The sequence below is a fragment of the Megachile rotundata genome, chromosome 1, assembly GCF_050947335.1.
Source record: "Megachile rotundata isolate GNS110a chromosome 1, iyMegRotu1, whole genome shotgun sequence".
NCBI lineage: Eukaryota > Metazoa > Arthropoda > Insecta > Hymenoptera > Megachilidae > Megachile > Megachile rotundata.
Window position 1 is genome coordinate 24,175,473 of NC_134983.1, and position 21,219 is coordinate 24,196,691.

The window sequence follows — 21,219 nt, forward strand, 5'->3', positions numbered from 1 at the left end:
TTTAAATCCTTTCAGATTTAAGTACGCTTTGATAGTTAACTATTCTATTTCGAATTGATTGTACCATTTAAACTTTACTTCGGAACTAATTAAACTTTTGGTTAGACTGAAATTGGGCATTTAGGAATGGGTTGGAGACCTCTTGCGGCGAAACCGGGAAACTCAACATGGGTTGGTATCCTACGTAAGGTTAGATTAGGACCTTAGTTAAAAATTATAAGGAAATTTTTACTCCTATTTTATATCTCTGTTCTTCGTATAATAAAACATGTCGATACAGAGTTCAATTTCGACAGGTAACTCAATGTACACAAAACTGCAAACCAAAATTAACTGCTAACATAAAAAAGCAGATTGATCCCCATATTTGAGTATGAACATCAACTGGACATCCAGCGAATACCTGTTCAACCCCCGACGACTGATATTTAATTCTAAAGCGACCGACGTCCACTTGCCCGTAACCAACCCCCGAACAAAGTCCAAATGGTGGACCGAGAGCGCACCCCGACCGAAAATGTATCAGATCCAGTGCTCCAGCCCCCGAAAACGGGTATTAACCGTAGATAACAGGGGCTTTTGGTTCGTAAGCCCGTAGAACGCGTCGGTGGCGTGCAATTTCAACCCTTTCTCTCCGTCGCTGTTCGGCATCCTATTAAATCCACCCTTCTGCGGAGTAACGTTGAAGCTCACGGGAACGCGCGTAAAGTCCAACCCCTCGGCGTATTTAATTTACTGAATAATTGGAATCAAGCTGCCTCATTTGTGTGCCGCCTAACCCTCCCACAAGAAACAACGACGAAACCCGCCCTACAATTTCCAGCTCTCCCTCCAACGGGGATCCTGAATCCTACGGGAGCCTGATGAGGAGATTTGTGCGCGTTCATAAAACTCCTCCAGCTATCCCCTTGCCCTCTCGGCTCATCTCTGCCCTCCTATTCGACCAGCACGACTCGGGACGGTGAATAAAGATGGCCAGATAATGGAACAGTCGAGGAACGGAGGGGATTACTGTTATCCAGTTGGGGACCGGATCCTCACGCTTTGAATAAGCACGAGGCGAAATCTTTGGAACGATGGATCTTCATACGCTGAGACACAGAGAGAGAGAGGAAAAGGGTTTTCTAGGGAAAATCATACAGTGGAAGAAAAGAATGTATTTGATAATTTTTAGTTGGTAGATTTGTGAATTTAGAAATTTGAGAGTTCCGATTTTTAGGAATTTGAGAATTTAAAAATTGTCAAGTCATCAAATTTGGAAATTAAGGAATTTGTGGATGTAAGAATTTAAACATTTACATATTCTACCGTTCAGTGCACGTATCCTATACACTTGACAAGTATTTATAGCTAGCAACTAACTCTGCTGTACTGCAATGTTCAAGAGTTAATCTGTAGATCTAATCATTGATTAGGAATACCATAGAGACCCAAGCAATTCATTTTATACGAGGTTTAATTGCATCGTGCGCGTTCGTTGGACGATCGCCTAGGGAAGAGAAGGAATGGGAGATCCGGAATCGCGAGTGTAGACTTGTCCCTAGATGCGCGTGCGCGCCACAAAGTAACCAGAAATCGATGGCCGCGGCTGGCTGACTCGGCCTTTGCTTTTTCATCCCGTGCACGTAGTTAAACATCGGGAACACGTAGTTGAACGTCAGGAGCACGTAGACTGCCATAGAATGAAATAGGGTGAAATGGTACGAAACGTGACGCAGTGTTATTTAGCATGCTGATTGGTAGCGAAGTAACAGCCATGACACAGCACGATACCGGTTCTTAAAAATATCTAGAATCCAGTACTTTTTAATATTATTAAAACAGATCTTTCTAATATTATTTTTAAACTTATAACTAGGATATTTGATTCGTCAACGTGTAGACTCTTCTGTTACGTTCTCCAAATCAAAACGATAGAGCTAAGATAATTGCAGAAATAGAAGATTAAAAATATCAGTCAAAATATTTTAAGTTATTGATGTATATTCTATAAGATACCTAAGTATATAAATAAAATTTAGCAATTAAATTAGATTATCTATTTGCGATCTACTAGCACCGCTGCCGGCACTTGCTGCAACCATCAACGGCTCTACGGTCGGTAATTCAGTTGGCGATATAATCGATAGAGAGTTAAAAACGACCTACCCTGTTTTACCATCGCCATTGACTTCTCAGGATACGGTAAACAGGATACTGTGTTTAATCTACTTATTTTTAATCTACTTATTTTTTAAACGATTTGTTATAGTTAAACATTTGTATTCCATATTGTTGAACATAGAGACATTTAATACTGAAAAATATTTGCTATTATCAGTTGTAGGTACAAGTCAAAATATACCTACTGAAGAACACTTTCCTGAAATCGATATTTCAGTTGCCTACTATACCGTTTTGCAATAATAAGGATTTTAACATTTTGAAAATTTAACAAATATTATAATATTTATATCCATTGCAATTTTGTATCAATTTAATCATTTTAAATTTCAAAAACTCCTAAATTTTTATTTTCCAAAACCGTATACTTTTCAAATCATTAAACTCTCTCGAAAGTTCAAGCATGAAGTTCAAAAAAATCAATTTTTTCAATATGAAAATAACTGAACAATAAATTAATTCAGCTAAAACTTCCAAGTGTAGTCTCATACTACTGAGGTGTAGCCTCGTCAAGGAGCAACGGGTGTAGCGTGCGCGCGCACATGTTCCATGATGGCCGCCGATGCGCTGATTGGTAGTGGGGAAACACGGGCGGGGCGAAGAGAAGTGGAAGGGAGGCACAGCAGTGAAGGAACGCTGTTCGTCGGGAAGGCATGCGTGTAAAGCCATGGTGAAAAGTTATTGGTAGGATCCTCGTTGACCAGGACTGATCCACGCAGAGAAAAAACGGCGGCCATCATGGATTTCAAAATGGCCGTTGACCTATCCGCGTTGGCACATCCTAATTTTCTTCGATCCTCTTCTGCTACAGAAAATAATTTCTCCTGATAATTATACGTTCTGCGATATGTCGTCCTTGAAATTATTAACTTATGTAATTGTTTAAAAACTTTATTGTACAAGTAATTTTTGGTTTAATTGTGTTTATGATGTAGTTGATTAAAAAGTTAATAATGTTTTCTTACAGAAATAATTTTATTTTAAATTACTAATTGCCACTTTAATTATTGCAAGATTTAATTTTTTATTTAACAACTTGCTTTTTTATAAAAGTGCTTCTTAATAAGTACAGGGAAGTTATCATTTACATAATTCACTAATAATTTATTTTAAATATTAAATTCTATAAATACTTAAAATCTGATTTAGTTAAAAGATACGTTCGTAATAATTAACATGTCTTAAAAATAGCCTTATAGATAAGTATGAAGTAATAACTATATTTTTAAGTACTCCAATGTTTATTTAAAAATAGTTTGTAAAGTCATCCAGTCAATTAGAGTAGCAATTACAGTGTTTGTCGAATGTCGGTAACTATGTTGAACAAAGTATTTCAAGTATGATGATTAATTGTCCTGCGTACCATTTATGAGCAATTAACGGAGAGATTATAGCCACCTAAAAACACAGTTTTAGATTCGTAAAACCATGAACTCCCGACGGGAACTAGACAAGCAATATACCTGTTTGTCGTCAACCGTAAAAGTTGAAACCGAGTGATCCTTACACAAACCGAGTGATTTGTGCATCCTAAACGCAAAGAAAACAGTCGTAAATTTTAAGTATCGTCGACTGCATTTACTCTGTCAATACTTAATTCATTCACGAGCTCCGTTTCCAAAAGAGTTCGACGTTTCACTGCTATACACATCGAGAGAATCACAATTTTTAACTGGTCTGTTGTTTCTATCAGTTTTAACTTCTAAATTATATGTCTACCTGTTCAACTTTCATAAAAAAACTTTTTCTAGGCAGTTTATAATAGATAAATTTTCAACTCGGTCAAATTATTTTAATTCTTTCCCCCATTAGGAGAATTATATTAAACACGAACGAGAGGAAATATGAATGAATATATTCGACTATTTTAACAAAGTCGATTTACGGTGGAGAAACTGATAACCCTAACAAACTATTTGAATTCTTCTAATAAGGGAGCGGGATTCGATACGAATGAAACAGCGGAACACAGGAATCATCTTTCACCTGTTCATAAGGTCAATAGGTAATGCGATAACGAGCGTTCATAATGGTTACGGACAAAGGAATTACCGTGCAAACCGACACTTAACGTTTATCGTGTCTCTTACCACCAGAAGTTATGTATACCGTTCTCTTAAAAGTGAACGGTAGTGAGTTGTAACAAGATTATTGACTTTAAATCCTCACGAATGGCCCTATAGGAGATTGAAGATACAAATATATATTACCAATACCAGTGCGACGGTCACACGCGATTGCGTTTCTATGGATGTATCCCACATTTCCAATCATTTAGTCGTTTGATGGAAAGGCGACGATTCTCGTCATCAGATGTGACGGTTCATGCCATCAGGAAGATGGACATAATACTTTTCTTTTAGGACTTTAACAATTTTTAAATTTTGCAGACTTTCCAATTTAGTAATTTACTTATTTAGGATTATAAGTTTTAGATTTTTAAATTTTCAAATTTTCATGTCACTGAATTTCTACATTTTCAAATTTCAAAATTTGCAAACTTCTAGATTTAAATCTTCAAGTCACAAGCTTCCAAGTCACTAAATTTCTAAATTTTCAACTACTCAAACATCTAAATCACTGCAAACAGCTAAATTCTCATTTTCTGTTTATTCATATTTACACAAACCCTTAACAATCATAACTATACAAATTTCTTTAGATCAATTTGCTTAAAAGAGAGCAGCCAAACAGAAACTTTACGAGCTTTGTTTCTGAACCAAACCTAATCGCGTTAATGGAACGAGAACACGATTAAATTGGACCCATTTCGTGTGAACCGAGTTAGACTCTACCGATGAAAAGGACCGCGAGAATTTTTAGAAGGTATTTAAATAGGATGTGGTTGGTGTTCTTTGGTAACAATTTCGTGTGAACTAATCGTGCCACTAATGGAGCAGAAAAATAAATGCTTTGTGTAAATGTTAGCACACGTGAGAACGTGAGTTGAGCACGATTTGACCTGTCTTTTATGTGTGTTCTGTGAGCTAATCCTAATCACCTTCCTAAAATCGATGAATTAACATTAACACCTTCGTTTTGGTAAACTTTCTTTAAACTTTATATTGTCATTTAAAAACAACTTCATCTGTAGCAAACCTTGACACGGTTTTGTTTGATAATTTCACATTGATTCATTTATTTAAATTAAATTGAAGGTTTGTTGAATTCAATTATTGGCATCCTTGTTTTGCAACATTTTTATCTTCTTTTCAGAATAAACATTAATTCAATATGATGTCCACATAAAAATATTTATGATGACAGCTTGAAGAGAATTTTGAGAACAGAGTGAGACTTCACAAAGATAAAATTTACCAGTTACTTCGTTTCATAAATAATCAATATCGTTGAAGTGACATAAAGAAGTTTAAACTTTTATTAAACAAGCTTAACCGTCACTTATTTCAACATCGTGAACGTTTTACAGAAAAAGACATTCTGCAATAAAAACAATGTGCAAATGAAAGACATTTTCGAATAAAAATTATTTCTGATTCTTGTGCTGACAAAGTAGCCAACAAGTCTCGATAAAATTGAAACGAAAAGAGGTGAAGAAAAATATTCTTGGTCAGTTGATCAGAATGACCGAACATTTGCAGGACACACACGTAACTCACGATCGAAGATAATTTCCGTCACGAAGCATGTATCATTTATTGCCTCACGGCTGGCAATAAAGATTTCATACACTCTCGTTTCAATGCTCTGCTCGAACGTGCACGATCCGCCAAATCTATTTGACAGCCATACGCATTGATAACGAGCACACGGTTAGGAACGTATACGAGATAAGAACGACCATTGCGTTTCGGACATTGCATTTCGCTTTTTATATCTGCATTGTACTACGGATATGCATGTAGCACAAGTAACGTATACGGATTGTAGATTAAATGAAAAAATGTTAATGATTTTGTGTGGAAAATATTAAACTAGTACCATTATGTGTTAATGTAGAATTTTCATTTTGAAGTAAATTGATGGTGAAATGCATACTAAGAAATTTCAGAATTTAGGTAGTGGAAGTTTTAAACGTTTAACAGTTTGAAAATTACATAATTCCTAAACTTTTGATTCAACATATAAGAAATAATGTAAATGATCTAAATTATGGTTGTGTTTACTACTGCCAGTAGAACAAGTCAACGTTTCACGTCTGCCCAATAATAAATGGTATCTCAAAACAATCATCAACTTTTCTCTCATCCCATGTTGCACTTCGTGCACCGAAAATACATATTACCATGTAAATAAAATAAACCTTGTAATATATTAACGAATAACATAAAATTAAATCCGTGCGCTGGAACGTGCTCGAAAGGGGATGATTCTGGCAGAGAGCAGGTGTTTACGAGGGAAAATAATAACCAGGCTTTATGGAGCCTGACAACCAACTACTATTACGTCGCTCGTAATTATAATTATTACTATATGGCACGATTATGCTTCCAGGAGCTCCTCCGCATGCTTATGCCAGCACGAAACATACCACGTAAACCTAATTCACCGTGTTGTTAACGAGCGCTGCTCGTTTCGTGTGACCACTTTCGCGATCTACGTTGAATAGGCAGTAACCTAGGTTTATTTTTTGGTAATCAACGGAAAAGCAAAATATTACGAGACACTTTGACCGCTCGAAGGGCGGGGTAACTTAATGTACTTAATTCTGATGAGTTCTCTGACAAGATCGCAGTAAAACACCCTTTAGATCTAAAAATGGATTCGGAAGAGGCATAAACTTCGTACAGAGTGTCTTAGCTATTTATCGATAAAATATTTGATTCAGTAAATGAGACTTTGTCAATTCATGTATCGGATTATTTTTTCTCTCCAACAAATAGATGGTCAGTGCTGATTAAATGAAGACGTCGATCAATAATAACTCTCCCCGTACACTGAAAAAACAATTAGCATAAACGTCGAGCACAGGAGAAACGCTTCTATAAAAAATTTCGTTAAAATCAACCGGTTAAGTACAGTTACATGGTGCAAAACGTTTATCAAGATTTAAAGGCCGGAGGAAATCGTCTAAGAAAGAACTAAGGGAACCGTGTGTGGATTCGAGAGAAGAAAAAACACATCCGTTATGTATAGAGATTCGACGATAGTTTACACAGTGACTCTATCCTATCTCCGGAACTGTTCTCTAATTGTTAAAGCAAACAGTCTGATGAGAAAGCCTAACGCAGAGGTGCAGCGGCTTGCCTTCGGTCGATCTTCTTACGCGGCCGAGTCCGACGTGTTGGCGTTAGAATTCGCACCTCCGTAGAAATTATCAACGGCGAATCCGTTAATAATACGATTACATGGTATGAAAGAGGGACACGTGGCGGCGTGTACGTTTGATCACGGCTCTTCCATGTTTGTCACCTTCTCGCTTATCGTCGGTATTGAACAACTTCCCACACCGACGCATCGTTTCTATTTTAACGCTAGAATTACCAAGTGACTGACTTCATTTTATTTGCAATTCAAAGAGCATTGAAATTTTATTCAAATTCATTTTTCACTTATTTCTGTTCTAATATTTCAGAATCTTAAAGTCCCAAAATCTGGGAAAGGGTTCTTATATTTCAATTCTATGGATCCATACTTGAAAAGTCCAGAAATCCCCAAATCTTTTAGGTCGCAAACCACAAATCTCAACATTTCAATGACTTCATATCCCAGAATCCTAAAGTCCACTACCAGTTTCAAAACTCCAAAGCATGTACTTCTACTAAAAAATAAAAATCACCACTTCTCGCCATTAAAATGTTCATTTTTTGTCGCAAAGTAAATTCAATATTGACGATTACTCCATAAAAGCCGTACAGATTAGATACAAAATGATAGATTAAATACAAATGAACAGTACCTTAGCTAAATGTTCGTTGACGTTCCATGAAAATTCGGTTGAAAACGTGCAACAAGCAAATTCCAGGTCGATCGCAGCAGCAAGGACAAGGTATCACCGGGCTCAGTCCAGCTTCTCACTCACACTTCGTTCCCGGCCATATCTCGCGGGACAAAGACGCGAACGAACGATCCCGAAGCGTTATCTGGTTCGTAAACCTACATGACGGCGACGTAGCGACGCTTCGAAACCCTTCCGATATCGTCCGACTACCTCTCCATATCTCGGGACAACTTTCCGGCACTCACTCGAAACACTGGACGCTCCGTTTTCCGCTCGCCGATGCGGCGATATAAGGGGTGTGTCGGAATTCGCGAAGCGCGGGGAGGGCGAAAGTTGTGTTGCACGCGGGAACGGAAGGTAAAAAAAAAGGGAAACGCGGCGGTCGACGACGTCCCGGAGGAACAGCTAATCACAAAAGGAAGAGGAGCGCGCTTGCGTGCAGTCAACAATGTTTCTGCTGTTACTTTTCGAACGCATAACAATGGAGCACGTTGGTGAAACGGGGCTCATGCTTTCTGGATGGGACGTACCGAGCACTGAACCAGTTGTCGCGCGCGCAGATTGCTCGCCCCACCCTTCCGGCCCCCACTCCTCCAACAACGTCGGAACGCTACCCCTCCATTTACGAGGAGCGGCCGCTCGACTATGCGCGGAACGCCAATCCCCCACCCTTGACCCCTCCCCTCTAGCAACGTTCTTTGCTTCGGCGCCTTGCTACGACACCCCACCATGCGTGTATCGTGATTGCTGCCCGATATACCGGGTGTACGAGAGAACTGAGAACGGTTGTCAAGAATAAAAACTTTTTGGAGATCACGAAAAGTTGATACGAAGGGATATATTTAATTAAGAATGCATATTGTAATGGACCTATGGATCATCATTGAATGAAAGAGTCGCACCCCTTTGGGCGGGATCTGGAAAGAAGGGCGGGGCTTCGGTCCCGCCCCCCGTAGATGGAAAGTGACTTTTCCTCAGAGTTCTGCATTATTTTAAATAACGTTTGACTCTAATTTCGAACAATACAAAAATACTTGTAAAAGAGATATAAATTGTCTGCTACAATAAGTCAATACTCATCCCTGAAAGTACATCGGGTGAGTCATTTAACTGAAGAGTGAAATAGCGAAGTAATAATAAAACAATATTGAGAACAATTTTCAGTATCTCTTCTGCTTAGGAACAAGTATTAACCTTCTAGGAAAAATACTCTTTGAAGAGAATTTTAAGTCCGGATGTAAAGTAATAGGTCCGGTTAAAGGCAGTTAATTTTAGTTTATCGTTCCACGTTGACAAATTATGATCCTAGAAGACATTAGCTACTCCTGCAAATTACAAACATCGTAATTGCTTGCACTGGCACAATTTAATGAAAATACCTAACTGTATCTGCTAGCTGAAAATTAGATCCAAAATAGAATCCACAGTGGGTATTCTAAAACGAGTGAGCGGTACACCCCATAAGCAGCGCCATTAAAATTTGTCCGAAACTCCATGGATCCCTTCTAGCACTCGAAAGCTGGCATCCGCCGATTGGAGTGGCGACCTTTTTCCATGCTTGACTAATTTTAAAAAAGGAAAAAGTCAAACCTGTTTTCGAGCGTCGACCCAACCCTAAGGACGAGGCGAATGTTTCTGATCCAAAGAGTATGTGGTTTCGCTGGAATTTAATATTTCAGTTCTGGATCAGCAGCAAAAAAATTTCTAGTTTCTTCGGATATTATTTCTAAATTATACAAAGTTGAAAATATGATGCGATATCGCGTGCTGTGTCGACAAAGTTTTAGCTTGCTATCTGTAGTACTAAATAGATACTAAAGAAAGGAAAGAAAAATTTGTAACAATAAAAGGTGCACTAAAATGTCACACATACGCGATTTTGAGTATTGTACTAACGACATTTGCATTGCTATACCATCGGGGAAGATGCTTGGCGTTTAAGGCCAGTTTCGAAAACCTTAAAATCTAAAATTTATTTTGAAGCAAGCATTCCTGTGCGATGGTATTGCGTTCTATTTTTAATGTCAAATCGACCGTGGCAGGAGGAACGGCATCTTCTTAATCCTCCATTCCACTGATTTTATTATTCACGCCATCCACTCCATCCACCATGGTCGCTTCTCTCCTCTCTCTCTTTTTTTTTAAAGAAACAGAACGCTCTCACGCAGAGTTCCAGCTCGCGCGGGGGTTTGACACATGAAATAAAATACGAGCCAGTTCTGTCTCGTGTCACGAGCCGCGCCTACATAAGCTAGTTGCACGGAACAATCGAATACAAAGGAGTCTGGCAAGTTGTGACCGCTGTTCGAATATTTTTCAATTTTTACTAGATGCTGCAGACACTATAATTCTGTGCTGTTAAAAGCGCATAGCTACAGTCATTTTTATCTGTTAATGAAAAATACTGTATTTGAAATGCAAATTATATTCGAAAGGTGTTATATAACCTCGTGTATCGTCAATGTATCAAAGCGATAAAAGCAACGGATTGGTTGGTTGGGTAGAAGAACGATGCAGAGGAAGAGAAAAAGGAAGAATCGAGGAAAAAGAGGGGTAAAGTGTGGAAGTTAGGGGTTATGGTACCTCGAGCTGGGTACCGAATCGATCTCTCGGAGCCAGCCAAACCCCGGGGTCCGACTAACATCCCCTCTCTTTCTTTCTTGCTGTTCTGCACATAAATTGCACTGCTTTTTTCTTCGTGCAACACAATTTAAGTACTTAGTCCTTCGACTTTTCCGAGATTGCACATTTTTTAAAACATTACATAATGATTAATTATTCTTAGTGTCACTATATTACCAGTATTTATTTACAATACTGTACTGATAATGTCTATTGAGCGAGACGGCGCTGAAATGTTAACAATGTACTGACAATATTTACCGCGTATCTCGATCATGACAATGTTGAAATATTGACAATGTAATATTGATAATACATATTCTGATTGTACTAAAATATTGATAGATAATGACTTCTGTGTTTCAATGATTCACTCCACATTTCCACAGAAGATACTCAACATAAGCATCTAACAATATCTCCTTAACTGATCATTCCATGAATTGGCTATATTTCTTTTATTTCATACATCAGTATTTTCTCTCGCCAAAAGTGCTTCATAATTCCATAATCTGCTACACGATAGAAGTTTAAAAAGCTTTAAAAGACAGTGTTAAACGATCAGCTGATGTTCGAAAGAGCATCAACTGCCCCGAATAGGTGGAAAGCTCGGAACGTAGTAAATACTCGATACACGTATACGTTTCTATTTAACTTCTTAATTAACATAACTGTACGACTCCATTATTGTCGTCACACGCGAACACGTACAGTTCACACCGAACGGGAAACCCGCGGAGCTTTGTGTCACACCTGTTATTCAAATTTTCTCGTTCACCTGTCGCTGTTTCGCGGTATAATGAGCACGTGCCGTTTCTTTACCTTGTCTGAAAATACTGCTCGATGTAATGTGCGCCGATGGATGTGAACGAGAAATCTTACCGCCATAAACAACTTTGTTATGTCGCGGTGCTTTATTGCGTGTTAACGAGCCATTGGTGAAAGTACACAATTACTGACTTTGAGCTTTTGGAAACTTTAGGGTTTCTCGAATTTGGGATTTTTAAGCTTTGGTATATTGGAATTTTGGAAATTTGGAAATTTGGGAATTAAAGAAATTGCAATTTTGGGACTGCAAGAATTTAACAGCTTGGAGGTCTGGAAGTTTGAGAGCTTAAAACTTTGCAATTTTGGAACTCTAATAGCTTTAGAGGCTTTAAGAGTTAAGGAATTTTGAAGACCTCAGAAGTATGGAACATTGAAATTTTTAAACTGCAGGTCTTAGAAATTAAAAATTCAATTAGATCTCAAGCTACCACCATTTCCAAAAATTAGTCTCATTCCAAAAAAATATAAAACTTCCTAAGCATCGCATAAATGAACACGATTATTGTTCCTTTACGATACAAAGAAATTGCACAAAATCCTTTTCCTACGAATTATACAAAAAGCTTTACTACACCATAATTAACCATCGGTAGATTTTCTTTCCATCTTTTGCCTTTCTGTAAATTGTGGTATATTGGTTGTCATAACCGTTCAAGAAACAGTTCCCTCGTGTTCCTCCGAAAAATGGATCGTTTCACCAGGAAGTTTCGCCAGATTTCACTTTCGGGAATATTTCAGACCACAATTTTTTTCATCCCACCCTTTGTTCCTCGTTTTCCAAATGCGGAAACAACGAGGAACTCCTTTGAATGTCTCTACAAGGTCACGAAAGTTATTCTTTCATAGCTGGTTTCCCTCGATTCGCCTAAAACCCGTGACCGTTTCCGGCAACACTTCAACCGCAATCCTTTTCTAGGTAGTAGCAATACGTTCAACCCCATAACACCATTATAAAGGTTTCTTTGAGTAAACTGAGAGTTCGGGAGCAATTCTAGAGAACCTTGAAACAATGTGTCTCTTCTTTCTAGCTGAACCGTTTATGAAATGTTCTCGAAGTTGTGAAGACTTCCAAATAATAATTGCAAATAAAATCGAAATTATTTGAAGAATAAATTAATTTTTATTAAGAAGAAATAATTACGAAGAAATTGTATTGTGATTAATGTAAAGAGTGACTGACATTTTAAGTTAAGTTTCTCGAGACGAAAAAAGAATGCTGGATAATTCAATTTGATAGTTTACTGGAAGATCGTGAAGGGACAATCGTGTTGTTTTGAACGCATTGCTTTTACGACGAGTTGTTGCTCGATTTACTTCGATAGAAACCGGTCGTTCCGTGCGTATGTAATCTGGTCGATTAAACGGTCGTGACTGAGACGAAACAGGTGCTAGAACAAAAGTTATTGTCACTGTAAAAGATAACGATGCTCATGTATCATTCGCAGAACTCCGATGTACGTGTTATGCCTTCCTTCCGAAATATTACGACATATGGACGTAATATGCGGAACAATCACAAATATTTATTGCATATATTAATATGAATTTTTGCAAATATTACATATCTCCTTTTTGGTGTCCGCGACGCTTTTACTTTTTTGGGTCCATCAGGTAGATTGTTAAGGAATATGAAACATTAGCTCAACATTCTTTAAACAAATTGCTGGGAGAAGAAAGAAAATATATCCTCGAACATCTTGCAAAACTTGCAGCTCGAAAAAAATGCAGCGAAACAAGACATAGTAAAAACATATGTCAATCAGGTTCCACTTCGCAAGAATGAATGTTTTATCCAATGCAGTGTTGATTTAATATAACTTTACGACTTTAAAACTATACACACATTCATGAAAGAGGGAAAAAACAACTCGTCTGTTAAGCGTTAAAATAACAATATCTAGACCCAAAATATTCGTAGTTAATAGTTTATTTATGAAGGATTTTATTTCCCATTTTCACAAATCTTCAGCGCCTCTTGTTATGTTTTCGCTCTGTTATTTATTCAGACAGTTTTACACCCCTTGTCAAGAGTTGCACATATTTACTCTATTTGTTTGATTATTAATATTAAGTTCGATATACCATCATATACATAGTTATTCAATCAAATACGTGTTAAGTATGTGTATATACAATTATTAAAATACCCTTAAAAGACAACCCCTTCGTGATATGTTAAATAAAATCGAAAAAACTCACCGTTTAATCAGCAAGAAGACGTTGAAATCTCGTGGACGGATGCGAAGATCATGAGGAACTCGAAGAACGTCGTCGATCACGAAGTATCTCGGAAACTCGGCGACGAAACGAGTGGTCGCAGACGGCCGTTGACGTTTAATTACGTACCGCGAGCACCGATAGGTACGGAACAAGCGAACAGATATAAGTAAAAGTGTCTTCACCTCTCGAATCGAATCGAAATGGGGTGCGGGCATCCCGGTCGCGGTTCCGGGATTATCATGGACCCTGCGTCGGCGTCGTTGCACCCCTGCGCGACCGTCACGGCGCAAATTCATCCCCGTTCCCCTTTCTCGACCACCGTGTCCCGATGGACGTCCGCCCTAATCCTCCTATATCGTTCCCCTCGCGACTTCATCCTGCCTCCTCCACCACCGTTCTTCCCACGTCCTGATCCTGTCTGCGTCATGCAGCCTCGTTTCGACTTACACCCTCTGCTCGAAGCGCACCCTCGCATCCGCTTTGCGTACGCTCTCCTCTTGCCTCTCGGCGAACACTCGGCTGCTGCTGAAATATTCAATCATCGGTCGATTACTTTATTATCGAATCATTGGATGGCTTTATACACGAGCGACTCCTTTTCGCGCGATCTTGTTAAGATCTGAAAAGGAGATACTATGTCTTCCTTTCATAATCGCAGCGAGAAACAGTCGCGAGTGTGCATTGGATTTTAGTGCTGAAAGATTCATCTAATTTGATATAATTTAATAAGGCATCAGAACAAAATTACAAAGTAGTAAAAATCGTATTTAAAATCATCACAATTGTTAACCATCGTAACAATTGAAAATATTGAAAAGGAATGAAATTGTTCATGAGGGTTCGAACAATCGTCTCGCATTTGTTCTAACAATGGATGCAGAGATAGACGCGTGGGTTTCGATAGGGCTGTTTCGAGGGCACAACATGGTACACGAGGCATAAACGCGGCGAGCAATTTTCTTGTAACTAAATGAAAATAAATTCACGACCGACTAATGCCATTCCGTTCGACAGGCTTTGCCCGAGCGTTCGTGGGGTTTTATGAACGTAAATTACAGAGCTCCGATGGCCGCCTCCTGCCAACGCCGACACTCTCTGTATTCCATGGGCTTGCTAACTTTTTCAATTTCACGGTCATTCACCTCACCCTTTTCCTAAAACCCTTTACGCGAGATAGCGTAAAGGCACTTGAGACGTTTATAAATACCTCCGGGTCGATATCTTTCACGGTAGATACCAGTAAGTTTCCTTATAAAGATTTGCTCATTTTTAAACTTTTATAAACGAAATACAGTTCCTACGACTGCGTTGTAACACGGACCAATCTATAGGTAATTAAACTTGCATAAAAAAGTATTTATCGTCAACTTCAATTCCGACAAAACTTCCTGATTTTTTCTCATCCAAACAAGTTTAATGGCCACGGTTTTACGATGGTCAATTCATTCTACGTTGATTTTATATCGATTTTATCCTCAGCTTTCTATCATCAATTTTTTATTTTCCAGTTAAGTCGGTAGAATGCTTGGAAAGTTTTCGAACAAAAATTAATGTCCGGTAAGAAGAACGTTACGTTCGAACAGAGAAATTTAATTCTGGAACAGAAATGAAAATTCGACGGGACCGGGTTTGATCGTTGTCAAGGTAAAAACTTTACCACCAGAACTGGAAGAAGCATAAAAGAGTTATCTCTTTCACGACTGCGTCGTATCCGTACTTTTACTATTTCCTACTGAATTCACAGAGCGATCTCGATTGTTCCTCTTCTTTCTCTTTTCGACCATTTTCTCGTCCCTCCACTTAGAGTTTCGATTTTCAGCAATTTCTTCGCGCCACTAAAACCTACTCTCTATCATATTCATCTATTATAATTTTTCTTCACTTTTACAAAGTGATAGGAACATAATATTGCAAAACTCATACATCCGTACCTGAGAACTCGACTAACACAAGTCCACTTTTATCTTAAACTTTTTTTCTATTTTATATACATTTATATGAGAAACGTGCTCTTGCTTTTCTAAATTTTTTTAAAGTAACATGGGCTTGGGTTAAACTCGCTTTCGAGTATAAATTTGCAACTATGACGATAGTAACAGGTATCGTGTTTTACTAAATGTTAAGAATATAGTTACTTTTCCAGTTCTCGGTTGCATATCACCAACCCCTCGCTTTGACTGGAGCACTTAGAGTTTCAGTAAGCGGTAGTTTATGAGATCTTAAACAAGCTATGAAAAAGGTATACCGTGAGGACGAGGTTCGGTCGCGAGTAGATAATCGTGGAATATAGTCTCGAGTTCGTGATAAACCATACGTTATTATCATGCGAATTACCATAGTTCCTCCGATAACCGCCATGGTTGAAATCAATTTTCTAATTTTGCTATAACTAATCACTACCGTTTCTCGTATACGTAACGTTGTACCAGGGGTCACTTTTTACGTAACGGGCCTAATTGAAATGTGTGAAATTATAAGTTTTGTAATAGGAGAATCTACAAAATTAAAATCTTCCAAATTGGGAAGCGTAAAAAGACTTCAAAATATGACTGCGATTGAAGCTCCAGAATTAATGCAGCAACCCCAGTTACAAAAATGGATTCCGGTTAAACTACCCCTCAGGCAAATCCTAATTTTTAGGATCAACATACAAGCATCGAATCTGTGGACTTAGCAGGTATCTGAAAAATCGTATGCAATATTCTCGATTCGTTTCGATAAATTCGAGAACGCTGGCCAGCTTCTCTGTTCCCTTCGAAGAGTATCGCCCCTCGGTAGGGGTTGACGTGTCGTTATTTATGCTTCGCGACTCTCAATCCAACCTCCGACGACAGGCAACGGCATAAATTCCCTTCCCCATGATTCCGTTTCTGTGTTCTCACTCGTTCTCCACCACCATTGGCTGTTGCCTTCGGTTCACCGTGTTTCTGGCTTGCACACAGCCCTACAGGCTTTCACCCTTAGCTCTCCTCCCCCTTTTCCTGTGTCTCGGCCATGCTGCCGAAGGCAAAATCGACCCGACTTCAACCAGCCTCCGCCTACACCGCGACAACCATCTCTCGCCGCTGCAACTGCCAACTGCATTTTCGATCAAAAATTCTTTTTTTTACCATTACTCTTTGTTGTTTATTATTTGGAAATTAATTCGAAATTATTTAAATATGTATAGAGGGAGACATGGAGATCTAGCGAGAAGGGGATGTGTAAGTATAAGGGTATAAGGGTCTGGAAGGACAGGGATATAGAGTTATTGGAATAGGCGGATATCGAATTATAAGGGTATAGGGAACTAGAGATATGGAGATAGGGATGCAGGGAGGATACTGAGATACTGGAATACGAGGATATCGAACTAGGAGGATACTGAGATATGATGGTACTGAAATATAAGGATGTTGAGCTCTAAAGATATTGGAATATGAGAATACTAGGATATGAAGATATTCTGAAATGTGCATATTGGATAATTAGTACATGGAATTTGAAGACACTGAGGTTCTAGGGACATTTTGATCAAGGGACGTTAAGGTGTAAGTAGAAATATAAATGTATAAGAAGTGTAAGAATTTGGAACTTGCCCAAGAACTAATGACATCGGTATTACGATTCGAGAACATTTGTAACTGGGAATATGGGGAACTAGGAGTATTAGGAACAGATCTTCTTTATATTGGGTGCGAATGATATATTCGGGTTTGTAGCGGTAGAGACGATAAAAAGGTTAACACGCCGATTTATGGCAGACAGCGGGACGAAATTATCGTCGCTCATTAACCCATTAAACTGCTTGTGAAACGATGGAAAAAAGCTCGTTTAGAGGGACCCATAATCCTTTTGAATTTTTTAGATGCGTTTGTTTACGTCTAAACTGAGCTTTCCTACAAAATTGTGTATTCTGTATTTCATTGAATGGAGCAATAAATTTCCCATTTAAACCTATAAATGATACTTTGTGTCATTTATATCACATAAATGTTATAATAGTACTTTGTATCATGTGAATGAAAGCAGTACTTCTGCTTGCAAATACAAGATCAAATGTTTGAGTACAATATAAGACCTGTGTAAATACGGATTAAATATTATCTGCAAACATTTGTTCAGATCTGCACACTACAGACAGTTTTTAAACATTTATTTGAGTGTCTGCAAGAAAAGAATGAGTATCTGGACCAGATTTATGAAAATACTGTGATCTTACCAGCTTAGATTTTGTCATGTTCTAATCATAACTTGCACATTTAATGGCCAAATACAAAACACGTAAGGCATGTAAATTTTCTTTAATCGCCTCAACATTGTATCAACGAATAGTTCGTTACAAGAGGTAAAAAAGGTTGACGTCGTGTTGGTCCATGTTGAAGCGAAGCTCGGTAATCAATATAATCCTTTATGTCGACGTTTGCAGAATTACGTTTATCGTTCCCGAGGACGTCCTATATAACACGGTGTTCCTTTAACAGCACCGCTGTATTTCTTCTGATCCCCCTGTTGGCTTGTTCCATGGCATCGCCATTCGAATCATTTTCGTCGCAGGCTCGTGGACGGCCTGGATCCAGTCCGCCCTCGGATCAGCCTCGTGTCAGCCAACCTTAATTCATGGCCATCTTAGTTATCTCGACGAGTTGCTCGGTATCTTCTTATTCCCGACGGCAGAAAAGGAACGTGACAAAAATCGAAGGAGACACGGCTCGTCCCATAAACTACCATTAATTGAAAATCCCGTATACACGCCAACACGGCGGAACAAAGAGCTCGGTGAACATGGAGGAACGAACGGACGACAGCGACTATTATTTTCCTAGCAAAAACCACCCACTCGTTGCCTTTTAGAAGTATTCCAGGATTTCAAACTTTAACATGGAATGAGAATTTAGGAGTGTCGGAATATTGGATTTTAATAATTTAATTTCAGTATTCAGTTTGAGATTGAAATATGGTAGGGATGGGTTCGAACGGGATTTTTAAAGTCTCGCAATTTGATCAAATTTCCAAACTCCTGAAACTTGAAGTTTTGCAACAGAAATATCTTATTTCGAGAATCAAAATAAGTCAACAAAATTTTTCGTGCTTGCATCACAGGTACTCGTACAGTTCTATGATCACGATCCAATGTCGATCACTTACCGAATATTCAGGGTAAACAGTACACGAATGAAACAATCTTAATTCATTAATTGTGTACGTAGTTTACTTGTGTTCCGAGTTAAGAGAAAGATGCAAACGAAAATTCTTCGTGTTTCAAGGGTTTGTTCCATTTGGAGAAACCCATCCGTAGTACGAAGGGTGTAAGAAGCACAAAGAAGAGAAGTTGCAAGTTGCGGCTATTCGGCGTCGGTGGTTAAGCGTTATTATAAGCGTGGTGATCTGCAGGAACGGCGCGGAGAAACGCGCAGACGGCTCTTGTGCTCGTATACCGAGCAATGATTTTACGTTTACGCCCTGGCAGCATTCTGAAAACGCTGATGGTAGGAGGAAGTCGAAAAAGGGAGGACTGAAAGGAAACGTAGCTGCGGCGAGAGGCAAGGCTTCGAAGAAGAAGAAGAAGAAGAAAAAAAAGAAAAGGTACAAGATGACGAGACGAGAGGATCAGGGAGAGGAAAGCATCGGCGGGTGCGAGCTGGAAGACAGAGGAAGGCTTTATTTTATTTTAATGGCGCCGTAAGATGGCCAGTGCACACCGAAACCGAGCCTCCGTTCGTCATTCGGTCTCCTCGCTTTGACACGACTACGCAGGATTTCGTCTCATCCCTTATTCATGAGACATTTTTCTTATTCCTTCGCTATCTCGCTTGCTCCGCGATGAATCTCGAATCTCGAGGGTGGATCGAGATTACTCGACACGCGAGGATCATTGGCTCTTTTATCGTCGAGATTAAAGGATGCCTTCTACCTGCATCGTCAGGAGAATTTCTTTCTTTTTATATTGCAGGTGACAATTTCATGAATTGTAACGATGGTATAATGGAAGGTTGTGCTGAATTTGCGGTACATATTTAGAGTGGAAGGCAATACTTTGTAGCAGTATATTCCAGCTTGCTTTTGAAAGATGTAAGGTGTGAATAGAGGTGTGGATACTTGCGGCATTGTTAGTTGAATGTTTGCAAATGGATAAATTCTTGCACAAATGATAAATAATCCTACATTCTATTTGAGGAAAAATTGGATGAAAAAGAAAACGAAGTTGTCCTGTCGATAAGATGAAGGAATTCTATCGAAGAACATTTTCCGTTTTATCGAGGACGCAAGGAAAGATAAGAGACGAGAACGAAACTCTCTGTTCGAGAAGCTATGTCATACCGAACGAACGAAATGATTCTATTAGCGATACCATTAACGAGTTTGGTTTATTATGCTTGACGCTCGCTTTTATAGTTATAACTCGGGCCACGTTCGTTTTCCATTCCCCTTCGGATACTTGGACCTCAGGATAGGGGATGACTGGTACCAATTAGGCACGATATAGATGTAACTTGCGATATCTGCTTTCCGTTTCTACGGAAAACTCGTTTACCGACAAGCCTACTCGGATGCTCCCCTACAACGTGTTTCAATCACTTATACAGGGTGTTTCGATAAATAGATTCGTCGGATTAAAATTTTTATACTTGACGACATGAGTAACCATAGTCCATTTTCTTTACTTTTTATTTCATTATCTTCTGCACAGAAAAGTTATTGCTATTTTTGTTTCTGTGCTTATCCCAATAAGTGAATAAAAGTCCATTTCACTTCTTATAACTTATCACCTATATCATAATCAAGTGTGTGTACGTAAAAGGTATAACAATAAAAAAAGAATAATACATGTAGACATGCCGAACGAAAAACGAATGAATATCTGGCTGATATATTACAGATCCTTCCATCGGATTTAATATACAGAATGCATATACGGAAGGGGAATAACCCGCAAAAACCAACGACGAGGTTTACGAGAGGAAATGGAAGTTACGGAACAACCCTCATAGAGGACGCATGTGGTTCGCGTATAGTACAGTCAAGAGCAAATTTGTGTTCCCTAACGAAAAGCAATCGAGAGAAAAGAGGTCTCTCGTTTCTCCATTTCTACAGAATTTTTGAATATTAAAAATTTTCGAATTAGTTAAGAATTTGTAGATGGAGAAGTTTCTGAACTTAAATATTTAGCAGTCCAGAAAACTCGTGATATCGAAATAAAAAATTTTTAGAAGTTGAAAATGTAGATAGTCATTGAAATTAAAGAATTTCAAAATTTGCCATTTCGGAAATTTGAACACTAGAAAAGTACTTCAAATTTGGAAAATAAACTCCGACGAGTAGAAATTTGTAAAGTTGGAAATTTGAAAATTTCAAAGACTCAGGAATTTCGAGAGTGATCTTAGCAAACCTATCTGAATTCATTGCACCCGAGTGTACGTTTCTAATATCCGGAATAGGTATTTCACTGTCCTCGTGGAGCTAGCTTTTCGTCTTCCAGACCAGGACATTACTTTTCTCTCCCT

At 38.6% G+C, this 21,219-nt stretch overlaps 1 protein-coding gene across 5 annotated transcripts in view; it reads right to left on the minus strand.

The window, feature by feature from the left end:
* LOC100875666 (uncharacterized) overlaps positions 1 to 21,219 on the minus strand; it is a 90,311-nt gene that overhangs the window by 61,927 nt on the left and 7,165 nt on the right. For 3 of the 5 annotated variants that reach the window (XM_076538703.1, XM_076538688.1, XM_076538691.1), the window contains exon 2: positions 13,715 to 14,260. The gene's annotated coding sequence lies outside the window, so the exon portion shown is untranslated. Of the gene's footprint in view, positions 1 to 8,023; positions 8,589 to 13,714; positions 14,261 to 21,219 lie in introns of those variants that run through there. The other 2 variants (XM_076538700.1, XM_076538684.1) reach the window with 1 other exon arrangement.